We start from the raw sequence: 18403 nt of genomic DNA, 5'->3' as shown, positions 1-18403 counted from the left end.
CTTGAATGTCTTTGGAACATGTTTGGGGCTGCTTATCCACCATCCGGACTATTCTGCGTTGCAATCTTTCATCAATTTTCCTCATCCGTCCACGACCAGGGAGATTAGCTACAGTGCCATGGGTTGCAAACTTCTTGATAATGTTGCGCACTGTGGACAAAGGCAAATCTAGTTCTCTGGAGATGGACTTGTAACCTTGAGATTGTTGATATTTTGCCACAATTTTGGTTCTCAGGTCCTCAGACAGTTCTCGTCTCCTCTTTCTGTTGTCCATGCTTAGTGTGGCACAGACAGACACACAATGCAAAGGTTAAGTGAACGTCTCTCCTTTTTATCTGCTTTCAGGTGTGATTTCTATATTGCCCACACCTGTTACTTGCCCCAGGTGAGTTTACAGGAGCATCACATGCTTGTAACATTCTTATTTATCCGCAGTTGTGAAAGGGTGCCAATACTTTTGTCCAGCCCATTTTTGGAGGTTTGTGTGACATTATGTCGAATTTGCTTTCTTTCCTCCCTTTTTTTGTTTTGTCCCAATACACACAAAGGGAATAAACATGTGTATAGCAAAACATGTGTTAATGCAATACGTTTCGTGAGAAATACATGATTTCCTGGAGAAATATCAAGGGTGCCAACAATTTCGGCCATGACTGTATATATATATATATAATAAAAATCCGTGCAAATGGTAATTAAAAAGTATAATTGGTGATGGTAAATAATTGAATTGCATTTATGATTTAATTATCTATTCAAAAAGAATGGTTACAAATTCAAACCAGCAAATATTATCAAAAATTAAGGAATTAGGACCAACTGTCTAAATAAGCAGCGTAGGAAACTATCAGTAACTCAGCATAATATGACAAAGGCTATGCAATTTGATCACATGATCTCTCTACAAGCAGATATTCAAAGTGTACCGTTGCAATGAACTGATTTAGCATATCATACACCGGTCAATCCAATAAGCTTAGAATCTATCTGAGGTCAAGAACAAATGTTCACAAAGTTGTCTACTTTGTCATATCTACCCAACTAAACCATTGACTAGAAGCTGAAATCAGCTTGGGGGATATTCCAAAGAGAATCCTTCCCCCAGAGAATCGAAATGAAGATAATTTATACTGCAGTTAAAATTATTTCAAATCCACTCTGATGCTAATCATAACCGTTATCAGACTAAACGATTTAGCTGGAAATATAAGGCGAGCACAAATTTCCCTGCTGCAGAAAATGATTTATACGCTACCAATCTACATTCTATTATATCAGTGATGTCCCCTTTAGGTCAACTCCTGTGCAATGTCAAAAGTCGACGTCCTAACTTTCAGCTAGTTGGAATGCAATAAACTTAAGAGGTAGTCACTCTTTTGACAGATTTGGTTAGACAAACTGGGACCAGTGTCACTTGAAATAATGTATTACCTAAGTGATTCTGAAAAAAATGATGTCTTTACATTTTACAGACATTCGCTCAGGTCATTTGTGCTGAGATTTCTTAATTCTCTAACATTTTCCGTAGCATACAGACGCTGTAATATAATAAACTCAATATAATTATTTATAATGTCGAAAACCTAATATCCAAAGTACAGTGGGGATCGAAAGTTTGGGCACCCCAGCTAAAAATTTGTATTAATGTGCATAAAGAAGCCAAGGAAAGATGGAAAAATCTCCAAAAGGCATCAAATTACAGATTAGACATTCTTATATGTCAACAAAAGTTAGATTTTATTTCCATAATTTACACTTTCAAAATAACAGAAAACAAAAAAATGGTGTCTGCAAAAGTTTGGGCACCCTGCAGAATTTATAGCATGCACTGCCCCCTTTGCAAAGCTGAGACCTGCCAGTCTCATGGATTGTTCTCAATCATCGTCTGGGAAGACCAGGTGATGTCAATCTCAAAGGTTTTAAATGCCCAGACTCATCTGACCTTGCCCCAACAATCAGCACCATGGGTTCTTCTAAGCAGTTGTCTAGAAAACTGAAACTGAAAATAGTTGGCGCTCACAAAGCTGGAGAAGGCTATAAGAAGATAGCAAAGCGTTTTCAGATGTCAATATCCTCTGTTCGGAATGTAATTAAGAAATGGCAGTCATCAGGAACAGTGGAAGTTAAAGCAAGATCTGGAAGACCAAGCAAAATATCATACAGAACAGCTCGCAGGATTGTGAGAAAAACAATTCAAAACCCACGTTTGACTGCACGATCCCTCCAGAAAGATCTGGAAGACACTGGAGTTGTGGTACACTATTCCACTATAAAGAGATACTTGTACAAATATGGTCTTCATGGAAGAGTCATCAGAAGAAAAGCTCTTCTACGTCCTCACCACAAAAATCATTGTTTGAACTTTGCAAATGAACATATAGACAAGCCTGATGCATTTTGGAAACAAGTTCTGTGGACCGATGAGGTTAAAATTGACCTTTTGTGGCCGGAATGAGCAAACGTACGTTTGGAGAAGAAGGAGCACAGAATTTAATGAAAAGAACCTCTGTCCAACTGTTAAGCATGGGGTTGGATCAATCATGCTTTGGGGTTGTGTTGCAGCCAGTGGCACAGGGAACATCTCACGAGTAGAAGGAAAAATGGATTCAATAGAATTTCAGCAAATTTTGGATAGTAACTTGATGCCATCTGTGAAAAAGCTGAAGTTAAAGAGAGGATGGCTTCTACAAATGGATAATGATCCTAAACACATCTCGAAATCCACGGGGGATTACATCAAGAGGCGTAAACTGAAGGTTTTGCCATGGCCTTTACAATCTCCTGACCTCAACATAATTGAAAATCTATAAATAGACCTTAAAAGAGCAGTGCGTGACAGACAGCCCAGAAATCTCAAAGAACTGGAAGACTTTTGTAAGGAAGAATTGGCAAAGATACCTCAAACAAGAATTGAAAGACTCTTGGCTGGCTGCAAAAAGCGTTTACAAGCTGTGATACTTGCCAAAGGGGGCAGTACAAGATATTAACTCTGCAGGGTGCCCAAACTTTTCCAGACGCCATTTTTTTGTTTTCTGTTATTTTGAAAGTGTAAATGATGGAAATAAAATCTAACTTTTGTTGACATATTCTAAGAATGTCTGTCAGGGATCCCCTCGATCCCCGCCGCGATGGTCCCGGCGCAGGCGCAGTATGCCGCCCTGTGCAGGGACTCGAGCACTGGGTCCGGGCCGGCCGCGGCGTTCGAGTTCGCGCATGCGCAGTAGAAGCCGCGGCCGCCCGCTGGGCACCAATGGCAGCGCAGGGCGGGATATTTAAACGACCCTGAGCTGTCATTCAGTGCCTTCTGGTCTTACCTGTATCCTGTATCCGTGAACCTGTGTATTGTAAGTTGCTGACCCGGATTGTACCTGACCTTGCTGTATTTCTCCTGCCCAGACCCTTGCTTTGCCTGACCTCTCTCCTGAATGCCCCCTATTGGATTTGACCTGCTGTTGCTGACCTGGCGTGTGACCCGACTATTCTATGCCCGCTGCCTTGTACCTTGCCGTCCTCTCTGTTACCGACCCGGCCCGTCTGACCTTGCTCATCCATCCATCCATCCCGTGCAGTGGGGTCTGCTGACCTCCTCATATCAGACTCTTCCCCGTGGGAGCCCTTGGCGCATACCACTACCACTGACGGACGCACCCAGTAGCCACGACCTGGTCTCAGGGGGCTCCAAGTCCATCCCCACCATCAGGGGCCCTGGTGAACAAGCACCCTGGGACTTAGACTCCGTGCGCTGGGGACGCCTACTCAGTGGAGTGCTAGTGGTACCGCCAGGCGGTCCCTTACAATGTCTAATCTGTAATTTGACGCCTTTTGGAGATTTTTCCATCTTTCCTTGGCTTCTTTATGCACATTAATACAAATTTTTAGCTGGGGTGCCCAAACTTTCGATCCCCACTGTATATACCAATATGTATTAATTGCTAAAATCGATTAATATAGATACAATATATATAAATATGGAGATTGAATATAGTAATATAAAACCCAAATTGCTCTATTTGTGGGGAAAAAAGGACATACATTTCATTTATGTACAACGTTGCATGACTGTGCAATTCTCAGTTAAATTAACACAGCGCCATATCGCAAAAAATGGCCTGGTCAGGAAGGGGGGCAAATCCTATGGAGTGGTTAACGGAAAAACACCTTTTTTCTTCATTTTTGTTATAAAATTTTGCAAATAAATAATTGTTCTTCATTAATTTAATGTATTCTGCTACATATCTTTGGTGAAAAGAACCCATATCAGTATTTTTATTTTTTAGTTTGTGGGAAAGTTATAGAGTACACAAAATATGGTATATATCTAAAAATCGATCAGTCCTGAGGTACTGACAGCCATTCTAATTTCGTGAGGTGCAAAAATTTCAGGACAGTACAGATATCCCCCAAATTACCTGTTGAAAGCAACATGTTGCCTGGTAACTGCGTGACAGGTGCAATGATACCGGAAAAGTTCTTAATGAATTTCCTATAGAAATTAGCAAATCCCACAAAGCTTTGTACCGCTTTCCTGTCTCCTGGGACGGGCCACTCTAATACAGAGGTCACTTTTTGAGGATCCATAGCAATGCCATTAGGAGTAATCACAAGTCCGAGGAATTGTATGGTCTGTTTCTCAAATTCACACTTTTCAGCTTTGGCATAGAGGTGATGTTGGTGTAACCTACCCAGTATCTTCTTCACATGGTCCCAGTGTTGTTCAATTGAGCTTGAGAAGACTAGGATGTCATCCAAATAATGATAAATAAATCAAGATAGTCCCGGAATATATCATTAACGAAATGTTGGAATGTTGCTGGGGCATTACAAAGGCCAAGTGGCATAACCAGGTATTTGAAGTGCCCAAAGCGTGTTCGAAAGGCCGTCTTCCATTCATCCCCTTCACGAATTCTGACTATATTGTATGCACCTCTCAGATCTAGTTTTGAAAAGACACATGCCCCTCGTAGCCTTTGGAACAATTCAGGAATCAGAGAAAGAGGATAACGGTTCTTGACTGTTATCTTATTTAGATCACGATAGCCCACACATGGTCTAAGAGTATGATCTTTCTTTTTGACAAAGAAGATGCCAGCTCCTGCTGGTGATGTAGAGGGTCGAATAAACCCTTTTTCCAGGCTTTCATCTATGTAATTCTGGAAAACCTCTAGTTCCAATTCGGAGAGAGGGTAAATTTGCCCAAAAGGGATCTCAGCACTGGGTAGGAGTTCAACAGGACAATCGTAAGGCCGGTGCGGGGAAGGAGCATTGTCACTCTTTTTGTTGAATACATCCAAGTAATCATGGTAGACAGCAGGGACATGTCTCATCATAAAAGATACAGTAAACTGATCTTTTACTGTAATCTCGCGAGATTATAGTAAAATCAACCGTTTTCCAGAGTTTGTAGACCGTTCTCCAGCGTTTGGAGATCGTTTTCCCTTTGTTCGGAGAACTGCTTCATAAACTGCATTCACAGGAGAACTGTGTTCTCCGAGAATGCCGGAGAACTGAGCAGCGATCTATTACCGCTGGTTCATAAATGGACACCAGTATTCGGAAGAAAAGAGGATTTCCCCGGAGAGCCAGTTAATGGCTTGGTTGTGAGCCCTTAGCCAGGGCATGCCGAGGATGACCGGAAACATTGGTGAGGTTATGACATCCAGACATATAAGTTCCTGATGTCCTGAGGATGAGTGGCAGAAGATTGGCATAGTCTCTTGCGTCACTGGGCCTGAACTGATACCAGAGTCATCAGCCAGATGGACCGAAAATCTTTTTTTCTTGATATAGAGAGGGATATTGTATTGATGAGCAAAGGTAGAATCCATGAAACAGCTACAGGCACCAGAGTCTATAATTGCTAAAACAGAAATAGTTCTTCCAGCAAGTTTCAAGTGAAGAAGGAAGGAGAGGTGCGTTTGACTCGTTCCTTGTGGGTGCATCATATGGAACCAGCTAGGAGAGGGCTTAGGAGGTCTCATTGGACATGTCAATACATAGTGACCCGCATCACCACAGTAGAGGCAGAGGTTGGAGTCTTGTCGTCGAAGACGTTCAGGAGAGGATAACGGTGGTCTCCAAAAGCTCCTACGAGGAGAATTACGAAGCCCCCTTTTGCTGGAGGGTATGTCTGATGCGACAGCAGTGAGTGAGGGGGACTGGAGTCTCTATTTTAGAGCAGATCAAGACATCCCTGCTATTTCTTTTGCCCTGCCTTTCCCGGAGCCATCGGTCGATTTGAATGGCTAGGTTTATCAGGTCCTCTAGCCTGGTTGGTACCCCAACTCGGGCAAGTTCATCTTTCAAGATGTTAGAGAGACCAAGGCGAAACTGATGGCGGAGAGCAGACTCGTTCCATTGAGTGTCGGAACTCCATATACGGAACTTGGTGACATATTCCTCTATAGGCCTTTGGCCTTGCTGTAGTTTGCTAAGCATAGATTCCGCAGTCTGGCAACGGAAGGGATCAGTGTAAAGTTGTGACATCGCTGAGAAAAAGGAGTCCGTAGAAGTCAGAGCCGGATCATGTTGCTCACGAAGGCGGTGTGCCCAGGATTGGGGTTCATTCTGAAGGAGTGAAATAATCCCACTCTGGTGCTTTGTGATGCAAAGGTTCTTGGTAGCAGAAAAAAATATAGCTCACAGGAGTTATGAAAGGTTCGAAACCTCCTGCGGTCTCCCGTGAAAAACTCAGGTATTGGAACCCGGGGTTCCGGTGGAGGAGAAGTTCCATGAATCATGCTGAGCTCTGTCTGGGTAGTTATGTCTGAGACTGCAGAAAGACCCATGGCTGTTGAGACATCTGACTTGGTTGGTAGTTGGTTTTCCATGTGCTTAAGGTTTCTTTGCAAACTCTGCACCATGTAAGACAAGGCAGAGATTGATTGAAAGGGAGGTCTCTGCAATGGGGGACATCTGTCAGACTCCATCACTGGCTGACTGGTACTGTGATGTACCTGATTGGAGACTGAAATGACGAGGTCGGCCTCACTTGTGTCACTAGCCCTGACCCCACTGGAAGTAAAACAGAGGGTGTCTAGGTACCAGGGGGACAAGAGCGCCAGCAGATGTTTGCAGCTCTTGCAGTTGGAGACTTTGGAAGACTGATGAACCTCCGATTCAGGCACAGTAGTAATATGCAGAGCTGGTATGGTAGATCGCCAGGTGTGCACCAGAGCAAGGCAGGAAGCAGGGATGGGAGACAGGAGCAATGTCATAGGAATAGCTGGGGTCATCCAACGGGCGGACAGTGAGGTACCAAATCATAAGCAAGCCGAAGTCAGGAACAAGTATCAAGCAGGAGAGTAATCGGAGTCAGGTCAGGAACAAGCCGGGTCAGCAACAAGGAAATCACACAGGAACGAGCAGGAAACGGGGAACAGCTGAAGACCAGTCAGCACAGGCAGAGGCACCTTTTTAAATAGTCTTCACCGTGCATGTATGTGATTGTGCATTTCTGTGCACATGCGCACGTCTATTCACCAGCTGTCTCATGGGAATTCCCTTACATTACCCCTTTTTGCCAAATACCTTGGACTGTCTACTTTGCAAGAGTTTATTTTTAAGTTGATTGTAATTTTTTGTAATTTTTTGGCGTTTTTCATTAATTTGTTTAATAAAACTGGATTACACTATGGAGGATTTGGATGTAAATACCCTCAAATTAAAGCTGACAGTCTGCAGTTAAAGCACATCTTGTTCATTTCATTTCAAATCCATTGTGGTGTACAGAGCCAAAAATGTTAGAATTGTGTCGATGTCCCAATATTTATGGACCTGACTGTATTTGTGTGTTCACTTCACAGGATTTCTCGTGTTACACGATTCACTATAGTATCCAATTTACACTATTGGATCCAGAGAGGATCTTATCACTTGTTTTTTATATAATGTTATATTTATATTTTTGTGATATGCACATATATTTAATTTGTTTGATAACATTTTTAGCGCTACACCATTTTATGTTCATTTGTTGTTTCAACTGTTGGGTTTAGGATTGGGTGTGAGCAGCTTAGGTATAGGGATCATCCATTGAAGCGCAAGAGGATTCATTTTTATTTTTTGCCAGTGACAGATCTTGCCACAGCATTATCAGGGAGGACGCCATATGACACTCACCCGGATTGAAGAGAGTACCAGTCAAGTGTCATTTTGCTATTGACCGGGCAGGACCTGGTTAAAGTGGTTATAAACCTTTTTCACCTTAATGTACTCCTTGCATTAAGGTAAAAATGTTTACTCCCCCCTCACTTCCTCTTTTACTTACCTGAGCCCCCATCCGATCTGCCGCTGTGCCCATCTGCAGCTCTTCTCTCCCCTTATTTTCTGGTCTTACTGGCTTGTTTGCCAGGTCCGCTGTAAGCAATCCCATTGCACAGAGCAGGTAAGTTTTTTTTTAAACTTTTTTTTTTTTTTTTTTGGCACCATAATTTCCAGACTGTTCAGTTTAACAAATGTCTTTATATTTCAGTTAAGGATTTGAAGACTGGCGAAGCTGTGCGGGGAGCAAGGCTGTTTTTTGGCCAAAACATTGTGAATGGTAAAGTAAATATCATTTTATTGATTGTATTAACCTCAAGAAAATGAGATGAAGACCCTCATGAGATAGTCATTATTTAATTGTTATGGATATCAAAAATCTGAAAAGGGGGAGGGTAAAAACCCATTTGAAAGTGTTACTAAACCCACAACAGTAAAATCAATTTGTATATGCAGTAAAGCATGCTTGTTATACTCACTGTGGAACCTAAGGGGTTAATTTGCATTGTGTGAAAACACTGTTTGATCCTGGCTTCTCTGATCCTCCCCTTCTTTCAGTGTCCCCCTCTTATCTCTGATAAGACATACCGTGTGGAGTCACTCTGCACATGCTCAGTTTGGTGTGTATTGCTAGAGAGGTTTTTTTTTTCTTCTTGGGAGAGTGCATGTGATCAGCACAGGGCCAATCAGCACTGTCCAGACAGAGGGTCAAGGGTTATGCAGCCTCCAAGAGCAAAATGAAAACTCCTCCCACAAGCTTTCACCAGTGCTTGTCTGGAGACTTAAAGAAGTCTCAAGACTGCTCTGTTTATGAGAAAAGGTATTTATTGCATTTCCATGTTCTGTGTACTGTGGGAGACCAGATATGCAGAGTCCTGGGTTTTGTAACACTTTAAAGGATTTTTTTGGGTGCCTTTTCTCTTACCCCAGCTTTTTTTCCTACCTGAAACCACTTTAGAGGGAACTTTGATTTGAGGCCTGAATGGAACGCTGCACAGCTTCATATTTAGTCTTCCCTGTCGCTTAATTTTCCATGCATGGGTTCTCCAAACATCTTCGACTTCGGGGGGGGGGGGGGCATCTGCATCCCCTGAAATGCTTGCATACTGCACAACGAAAAGCTCTCTGAGGCTATGTTTCAGGTAATTGTGCTAAATTACAGAATTGGGAAGATGGTCCAAAATGGTTAAAAGTATCTTGAAGACCTTGTCCACATGGATGTTTGGAGAAAAAGGCAGGGTCTGGTGTACAAATTCCCACATTTTCCCAAGGCCAAGGAGCTGCAGGTGACATGTACAGCCATCTGTGAGGTGAAAGACTGTACATACAAGAAGGGAGTTGGAAGCTTTGGTGCATGAAGAGAACTGTGATTTAATTGGTATGACTGAATCTTGGCTCTGTTCAACACTTGATTAGGCTAATAATATGCCTGGCTATGCTCCTTCAGAGAGGGGGTCAAATGAAAAGGTGGCGGTGTCTATGTGGGAAGGGATCTCAAGAGTGTATTTTAAGAGAATGGGTGGAACTGAATATGGGCGTGTATATGTTAAAGTTAATTATTGGAGTTTGTTATAGACTACCTAGTGTTAATGAGGAAGTGAAGACTCGGCTCCTTGCACAGATATAAGAGGCTAAAAGGTTTGGCACAGTGATGATAATGGAGGATTTTAACTACTTTGGCATTGACTGGAGCAATGGCGCTACTGGAACAGTTACAGGGTCAAAATTTGTATACCTTTTACAATTTTAAGGTACAGTTTTATAGAAGCCCTAACAAGAAATTATGCTCTGCTGGACCTGTTTAATCTAGAACATTGCTGATCGTATTTTTTTTAATGTTCATATAAAAGAACATGTGGGTAGCATTGACCAAAAATGTAATGATTTAATTTTAAGTGGGTGTAAACCTCAGACAAACCTCTGAGCAAAGCACATATTTCTGTAGTGTTTACTTGCCTCTCTCCAAAGCACTAATGCCTAGTACACACAATGAGAAAATTGGATGAATGATTGTTCAGAGTTTATTGCATGCTAGTCTCCTATCGAATACGAGAGTGCTACTATGCATGCAAAAACTTTTGCACGATCCAGTTCACCTTCTGTATTTGAAAGTGATGTCAACATTATAATATTTACAGGGTGTATACATATCTTTATAAGAAGATCTGCAGATTATAACCAAAATTGTGTAGCATTAAGATTCATTCCATTATTGCAATTAAATATATTTCTGTCCTTTTTGTATTCGAAGATTGTTTTCTTTGCCATATATGTGATCCATGCCTCCTCTGTGTTCACGGGCAGGGGGAACGAATGCGCCCAGCGGTGCTGTGATTCCGTACAGCACCGATCACTCATCAGACTCAGGCCAATGATGTTTGGCCGAGACCTGCTGATTTGCTGTACTGAATCAGAGATCTACCTGTACCTGTTTTTACATTACACAGGCACAGGAAATGATTTAATCTTCTCTCTCTGGAGTACATGCCATTTCAGAAAAAGAAGCAGATCCAAGTGAGTAAAACCAGCACACTTACACAGTAAAAGCGCTGCTAGACCACATTTAACCCCCCTGATCGTCCCCAGTTAACACTTTCACTGCCTTGTCACCAGTGTCATTAGTACAGTGCACAGATTTTTTTTTACTGATCATTGTATTCGTGTCGCAGGCAGCTTCAGATAGTGTTAGCGTCCCTCCCAGACAGCGTCAGATTGCTTGCCACTACATCAGTCATCACATTTAAACCTTTGATTGCCAGGAACTTCGCTCACATACGGATCAATATTTTTTGATCAGATCAGAACTATACAGGCATTCACAATAGTATAGTGTCCCCAAAAGTGCAGCATTAGCAGGATCAGCCCGGACACCTGCCAGTACCTGCATTTAGCATGAACAGGTAAAGTTTTTGCAGTAGTTGGAGCAGTCCCTGACAGGTGCTCTTTTTTTCCCATGAGTCACACTAGGTACCTCTAAATTTAGTGGCCAAAATGTCCAACGAAAGGTACATTAGCCACTTGCCCGCTGCCCCATAGCACATGTACTGCTACAGGATGGCTGTGGTGTACTAAATCACATAAATATGTGATTTTGCATTTCCGGGTAGGGGGCGTGTGCGCCACCCTACACATGCTGCTGTTGGCTGCTGAGGATGTCAATCATCGTGTCCCGGCTGGTGGGCAGAGAGATAGAAAGCAGCAGGTCTCCTCAGTAAAACACAACAAGGTACACAATCTAATCACTCTCTAACACACATTTAACCCTTTGATTGCCCCTGATGTTAACCCCTTCTTGCCCAGTGTCATTAGTACAGTGTCAGTGCTTTTTATTAGCACTGATCACTGTATTAGTGTAACTGGGGATATCAGTGGCAGATAGTTCCCACCCAGTGTCAGAATGCCCACCGCAGTCCAGCTATAAGTCGCTGGTCGCCACCATTACTAGTATGAAAAAATAAATAAAAATTCCAGTATATATACCGTTATTTGTAAGACGCTATAACTTTCACATTAACCAATTAATATACATGTATTGGGATTTTTTTTTAGGAAAGACGTAGCAGAATACATTTTGGGCACATTTCTGAAGAAATTTTATTTTTTTTATTGGATATGTTTTTTTTTGTTTGTAGCGCAAAAAATAAATGCAGCGGTGATCAAATTCCACTGAAAGAAAACTTTGTGGGGGAAAAAAAAGGACTTGCATTTCATTCATGTACAGTGTTGCATGACTGTACAATCGTCAGTTAAAGTAACGCAGCGCCGTATCACACAAAATGGCCTAGTCAGGAAGGGGGGTAAATCTTCCGAAGGGCAAGTGGCTAGTGGATTGATGTCAGGGGAGGATGGAGGCCACACCATAACTTTCTCTCCTTTTATCCCCATAGCAGCCATTGATGCAGAGGTTTTCTTTGCAGCATGAGGTGGTGCATTGTCATGCATGAAGATTATTTTATTACGGAAAGCATAGTTCTTGCTTCTGTACCAGGGAAAGTGGTCAGTCATAAACTCCACATACTTTGCAGAGGTCATCTTTACACCTTTGGGGACCCTAAAGGGGCCGACCAGCTCTGTTCCCATGATTCCAGCCCAAAACATGACTCCACCACCGCCTTGCTGACGTCGCAGCCTTGTTGGAGCAGGGTGGCCGTCCACCAACTATCCACTACTCCATCCATCTGGACCATCCAGGGTTGCACGGCACTCATCAGTGAACAGGACTGTTTGAAAATTAGTCTTCATGTATTTTTCTGCCCAATGATGCCGTTTCTGCTTGTGAGCATTGGTTAATGGTGGCCGAATAGAAGGTTTATGCACAGTTGCAAGACTCTGGAGGACTCTACACCTTGATGTCCGTGGGACTCCAGAGGCACCAGCAGCTTCAAATATCTGTTTGCTGCTATGTAATGGTATTTTAGCAGCTGGTCTCTTGATCCGATGCATGGATCTAGCAGAAATCTTCCTCAATGTGCCTTTATCTGCACGAACCCGTCTGTGCTCTAAATCAGCCACAAATCTCTTAATAGTGTGATGATCTCACTTAAGTTTTCGTGAAATATCTAATGTTTTCATACCTCGTCCAAGGCATTGAACTATTTCACTCTTTTCGGCAGCAGAGAGATCCTTCTTCTTCCCCCTATTGCTTGAAAATGATGCTCTGCCTAATAATGTGGAACACCCTCCTTTAGTAGTTTTTCCTTAAATTGGGCTCACCTGCCAATCTATCACAGGTGTCCGAGATTGTTTTCAGTGATCAAAAGGGCCCTGAGACACAATGCCATCCATGAGTTAAACTGAAAAACAAAATATTTAATCTTTGTGACACTCAAATAGAATTTGCATAATAATTTGGAACCGGGTAGCTAGAGATCATTGGCACCATTCTGGTCTCCAGTCAGCTCTATGGTCAGCTGGCAGAAACACCGGCTGCATTCTCAGGTTCCCCCGATGGCATGGGACTGCCCAAGAAGTCCGTGGAAGGCAGCAGGGGAGGAGGGACATCATCTCCCGCTGCTTGTAAAAGCAATCCTGCAGCTAATTAGACACTAGGTTGCTTTTACATGAAAGCCGATCATGGGCTAAAAAAAATGATACCAGGATGATGCCATGATGATCGAGAGAAGGCAAGTGCATTGTGCTTGCAAATAGGCTAGATGGTAGATCAGAGGGTCTTAGTCCCAGTTCCGAAGGAAGAGAGGAGTCAGGGGTTTTATTCTCACATTTTCGTGGTGAAAAAACCCTCAAGCAAATTTCGCCTGATCCTGAATTTGGGACTACTCAACAAGTCAGTAAAGTTAAAACATTTTCGTATGGAGTCAATATACTCTCTCAGGAACACCCTGTGGCAGGGTTGTTTTATGGTGACCTTAGATCTGAAGGATGCATATCTTCATGTACCCATTCATCCTTTTTGTCAGAGGTACCTGAGAATGGCCATCAGGTTGAAGGAGAAGTTTCTGCACTGGCCGTGCAGAGCACTCCCTTTCGGGCTGTCTTCAGCCCCACAGATTTTTTCCAAAGTCCTGGGAGAAGCACTGGCTCCACTAAGATTAAGGGGCATTTTGATAATTCCTTATGTAGACGATCTGCTATTACCAGCTCCCTACGAAGAGCAGTTGCAGATAGATCTAAAGTTTACCCAGAATCATGTTCAGGCACTAGGATGATTGATCATCTGGGAAAAATCAAATCTGGAGCCATGTAAGCCAATAAGATTTTTGGGGTACATCATAGACTCAACAGTTGAAAAAGTATTTCTCCCTGCAGACAAACTAGACAAAGTGACGTACCGGGTAGCACAGCTACAGTCAAATCTTCCGGTTCCCCTGAGGGACATTTTGGCAGTATTAGGTCTCATGACAGCGTGTTTTCCAGCAGTACCTTGGGGCCGTTTTCACCAAAGGCCTCTATAGCATTTTGTGCTCAGAGCCTGGGATGGGTGAAGGGATACCCTAGACCTCAGAGTTCTTCCAAGAAGATTCAAGCAGTCTCTATGGTGGTGGAAAACGGAGGCACATCTCACCAAAGGGCTAGAGTGGGTCTGGCCATTTTCCCGAGGATAACGACAGATGCCTCCTCATGGGGTTGGGGGGCACACATACAAAGATTGATCCAGGGCCAGTGGTCAAGGGACGAGGCCAGCTATTCCTCAAACCAAAGGGAACTCTTGACTATGGAAAAGGCAATGACAAGTTTTCAGGTGCAATTGAAGGGTCATCACTTGCAAATCCTCACTTGCAAATCCTCTCAGACAACAGTACATCAGTGGCTTATTTCAACAAACAGGGAGGAACCAGAAGTTCGCGACTGCAGACAATTGCAAAGAGGATCTTGATGTGAGCAGAGGTCTATCTAGCTTAAATTTCGGCCTTACATCTGAAGGGTTCCCTAAACGTATTGGCTGATTTTCTCTTTCAGCTTTCTTTGAGAACGTGCATGGCACGAAACATGTCAGAAAGCTGCCCTCAGTGACTTTCTACCCATGTGGATCTCTTCTGTCTGGCCAACAGGCCCTTGCATATCATGTGAGTTATATTTTTAACCATTTTTTTGCATTTGAATAAAGCAATGCTGCACTTAGATATTTTAGTTTTTTGGCTCTTTTTTTCTTGAGCCAATTTTCCCTAAGGAAACCATGGGATATTCTCCAAAGCTTTATCTCCCTCTGGTGGTCGGTGAATGCATACCTTTTGGTATACTTGGTTTGAGGAGATCCTGGTTGCTGGCTCCCTCTGGTGGTCTACAATCAGAACTCTGCTATTCAGAAACCCTGTTGAAATGCTGGGATAGATGCTGCCACTAGTCAGAATACCTGGGTCCAGATGCTCACGCCTAGATGATCTCATCATCTACATGCGTTTTATATAGCGATATCTGGTTAGTGCAACCTATTCTCATTTTCCACACCATTGATGTCACGAATATTGTTCGTTCACTACATATAGACTGTCACACACCTTCACGTTTCTATTTTTGAAATGAATTCATGAACTTATCCATGCTTGGTGACTCATAGTTGTGTGCGTTATAAATTATCTTGCACATATATATGCCTAATGTCATTTTCAGAATAATATATTTATGTCTTCATTTGTATTTGCTTTATACCATTGATAGGAGCGCTGCATGTTTGCTTTATATATATATATGTCATCCTAAGAGGTTTTCTGAGGTTTTACCTTTTCTTGCTAGCTGCTCCATTACACAGATCTAGCGCTCGTTTCTTCTAGATATTTGTTTGATTTTCTCAGTCAGGCGGTGCACCAGGAGGAATGGTCGCTGGCGGAAGAGGTTTTCTCTTGGCTCACGGATATGTGGGGCCAACTGGAGATAGACCTGTTTGCCTCTCAAGCAAATGCGAAGGTTCAGAGATTTTTCTCTATGAATCCAGGGGATGCAGCAGTGGCCTTAGATGCTCTGTAAAATCTGTAGCCTAGCTTACGCTTTTCCCCCCTTCAGATTCACCCTTTCAGATTAGTCCCAGCAGTAATACGAAAATTTCAGGTGGAGAAGTTGGATCTCATCCTGATAGCGCCACATTGGCCGAAACACCCTTGGTTTGCCCTCTTGAAATCTATAGCAGTTTGCCCTCCAGTACTGTTCCCAAAAAGGGAGGGTCTGTTGTCACAGGAGCTGGTTCGTTTTCCAGGCTTGGACATGTTAAACCTCTGGATGATGGAGATGGGGCATACAGAGACTTCCATTCAGATAATCTTAGATTTTTCTTTTAGGAGGGAGCAGACAAGGAACTATCTCTCAGCATCATAAAGGTCGAGGCAGCAGCCTTGGGAGCTTTTCTGAAAATTTTCCTCCTGGGGGATCCTACAGTTTCCCACTTTTTTAAATCCGTGGCTAGAATGAGACCGGTGCCTTCGAAGTCCTGCCATTCTTGGGATCTTTCTTTAGTTTTACAGGTGTTGATGTCCAGTCTGTTTTAACCCTTGACAGAAGCTTCCATTAAACTACTTATGTGGAAGACAGCATTTTTGGTGGCTATCACTACGGCTCGTAGAATAAGTGAGCTGCTAGCTCTATCAATCAGAGAACCTTTCTTGCGTGTTTTGATGACAGGATTATTCTAAAAACAGACCTGGGTTTTTTGCCAAAAGTAGCCACGACTTTTCACAGGTCACAAGATTTTGTGCCTCTGCCTGGAATGAAAGGGAAGAAAATTTTAGTCGACTGGATGTAAGGAAATGTTTCTTGCATTATTTAGGTCTGATGCTCTATTTATCCTCTTTGCCGGCAAACGTCGAGGATTTCAGGCTTCTAAGCAAACTATTGCGAAATGGATCAAGCAAGCCATTACTTGTTGCTACCAGACCAGGGGGCTACCGGTGCCTTTTATTAATACACATTCTACTAGGGCCTTATCCACATCCTGGGCAGAGTGAGCTGGTGCTTCCCCAGATCAAATTTGTAAGGCGGCAACTTGGTCGAGCTTCTCGGCATTTATCAAGCACTACCGGGTGCATCTCCTGAACAGTCAGGAGCAAACATTTGGGCGTAAGGTCCTCCAGGCAGTGGTCCCACCCTAGGTTGGTAAGTTCTTGCTTATTGTCTTATGCGCTGTCCTGGAAGATAACTTGGGAAAACTGGAGTTAGACTTAATGGTAAATATTTCCAGGAGTCTTCCAGGACAGCTGGATTCCCGTCCGATGCATTATGTTATGCTATGTTATGTTGTGTTGTGTTTTCAGGTCCGTCCTTTGGTACTTGAGGTTTACTGAGGCTGGAGCCTGGAGGGACCGCCTTTTATTCTCTGTGGGGATACATGTTTCCATTTGCATGGGAGGAGTTCTCTGTCTCATGGGCTGTCCTGGAAGACTCCTGGAAATAGTTAAGTCTAACTCCGGTAAGTCTAACGTCTAATCTCTTTTCCTACAGACGTAAAGGGTGCCCCCTTGTCCTCTGTGTTGACTTAAGCGTGAATAACTCTACACAGAGTTCACTATATAGACCGATGATGTATTTATACGTTGATCATATCCCCCTTTAATCTCCTCTTATCGCGAGAGAATACATTCAGTTCCTGTAAACTTTCCTCATAGCTGATCTCCTCCATGCCTCTTATCAGTTTGGTTGCCCTTCTCTGTACTTTCTCCAGTTCCCCAATATTCTTTTTGTGAATTGGTGCCCAAAACTGAACTGCCTATTTCAGATGAGGTCTTAATAATGATTTGTACAGGGGTAATATATCTCTCTCTTTCTGGAGTCTATACCTCTTTAATACAAGAGAAGATTTTGCTTGCTTTAGAAACCACATTTTAGCATTACAGTACATGCCACTATTAAGCTTGTGATCTACTAGAACTCCCAGATCTTTCTCGATTATGGATTCCCCCAGTTGTACTCCCCCTAGTATTTATGATGCATGCATATTCTTAGCCCCCAAGTGCATAACCTTACATTTATCAACATTAAACCTTATTTGCCACATAGATGCCTGTGACGGAAGTGTAGGCAGGACAGAACGCACAAAAAAGATGGTAAACACACAAAGCTTTATTGAGCTATGAAAGGCACTCAATCAGGACAGTTCATGGCACTCCGCAACATGCGGCTTATAGGGACACCCACGGTAAGTGGGCTCACGGGGACTCAACGGGACCTTGGCGATGGGGCCTGACCTCAGCACAACCCACACACAGCTTTCTAGGGACAACATCAGGCTCACAGGGACTCAACAGGACCTTGGCTGTGGAGTCTGGTCTCAGCACAGCTCCCACACAGCTTACTAGGGACAACATCAGGCTCACGGGGACACAACAGGACTTTGGCTGTGGAGTCTGGCCTCAGCACAGCTTACTAGGGACAACATCCGGCTCACGGGGACTCAGTGGATAGCGATGGCTCATGCACTCAGGGGGGCAGTCCAGGTAGCTATACTCCGGGCACGCCATGGGGCAGTTCAAACAAGGGTAGTCTGAGCACACAATAGGGGCAGTTCATGACAAGGGTGGTCTGAGCGCACAAAAGGGGCAGTTCATAAGGGTAGTCTGAGCGCACAATAGGGGCAGTTCATAAGGGTGGTCTGGGTACACAATAGGGACAGTCCAGGGCACTCCGCAACATGCGGCTTGTATGGACACTCACGGTAGGCGGCTTGCAGACACTCAGCAGTAGGCGGCTTGTAGGGACCCTC

The 18403-nt window shown here is 43.4% G+C and overlaps 1 long non-coding RNA gene across 1 annotated transcript in view; it reads left to right on the top strand.

The window, feature by feature from the left end:
- LOC149438499 (uncharacterized) overlaps positions 1–8524 on the top strand; it is a 43310-nt gene extending 34786 nt beyond the window's left edge. Inside the window, exon 3 of the long non-coding RNA XR_016307899.1 lies at positions 8471–8524. This is a non-coding gene — a long non-coding RNA (uncharacterized LOC149438499). The remainder of the gene's footprint in view (positions 1–8470) is intronic.
- Positions 8525–18403: the final 9879 nt, after the last annotated feature.

The sequence above is a fragment of the Staurois parvus genome, unplaced genomic scaffold, assembly GCF_062004578.1.
Source record: "Staurois parvus isolate SC_StPar_1 unplaced genomic scaffold, SC_StPar_1.0 ptg001188l, whole genome shotgun sequence".
Classification (NCBI taxonomy): Eukaryota; Metazoa; Chordata; class Amphibia; order Anura; family Ranidae; genus Staurois; species Staurois parvus.
This window is presented reverse-complemented; position numbering and strand designations above follow the sequence as displayed.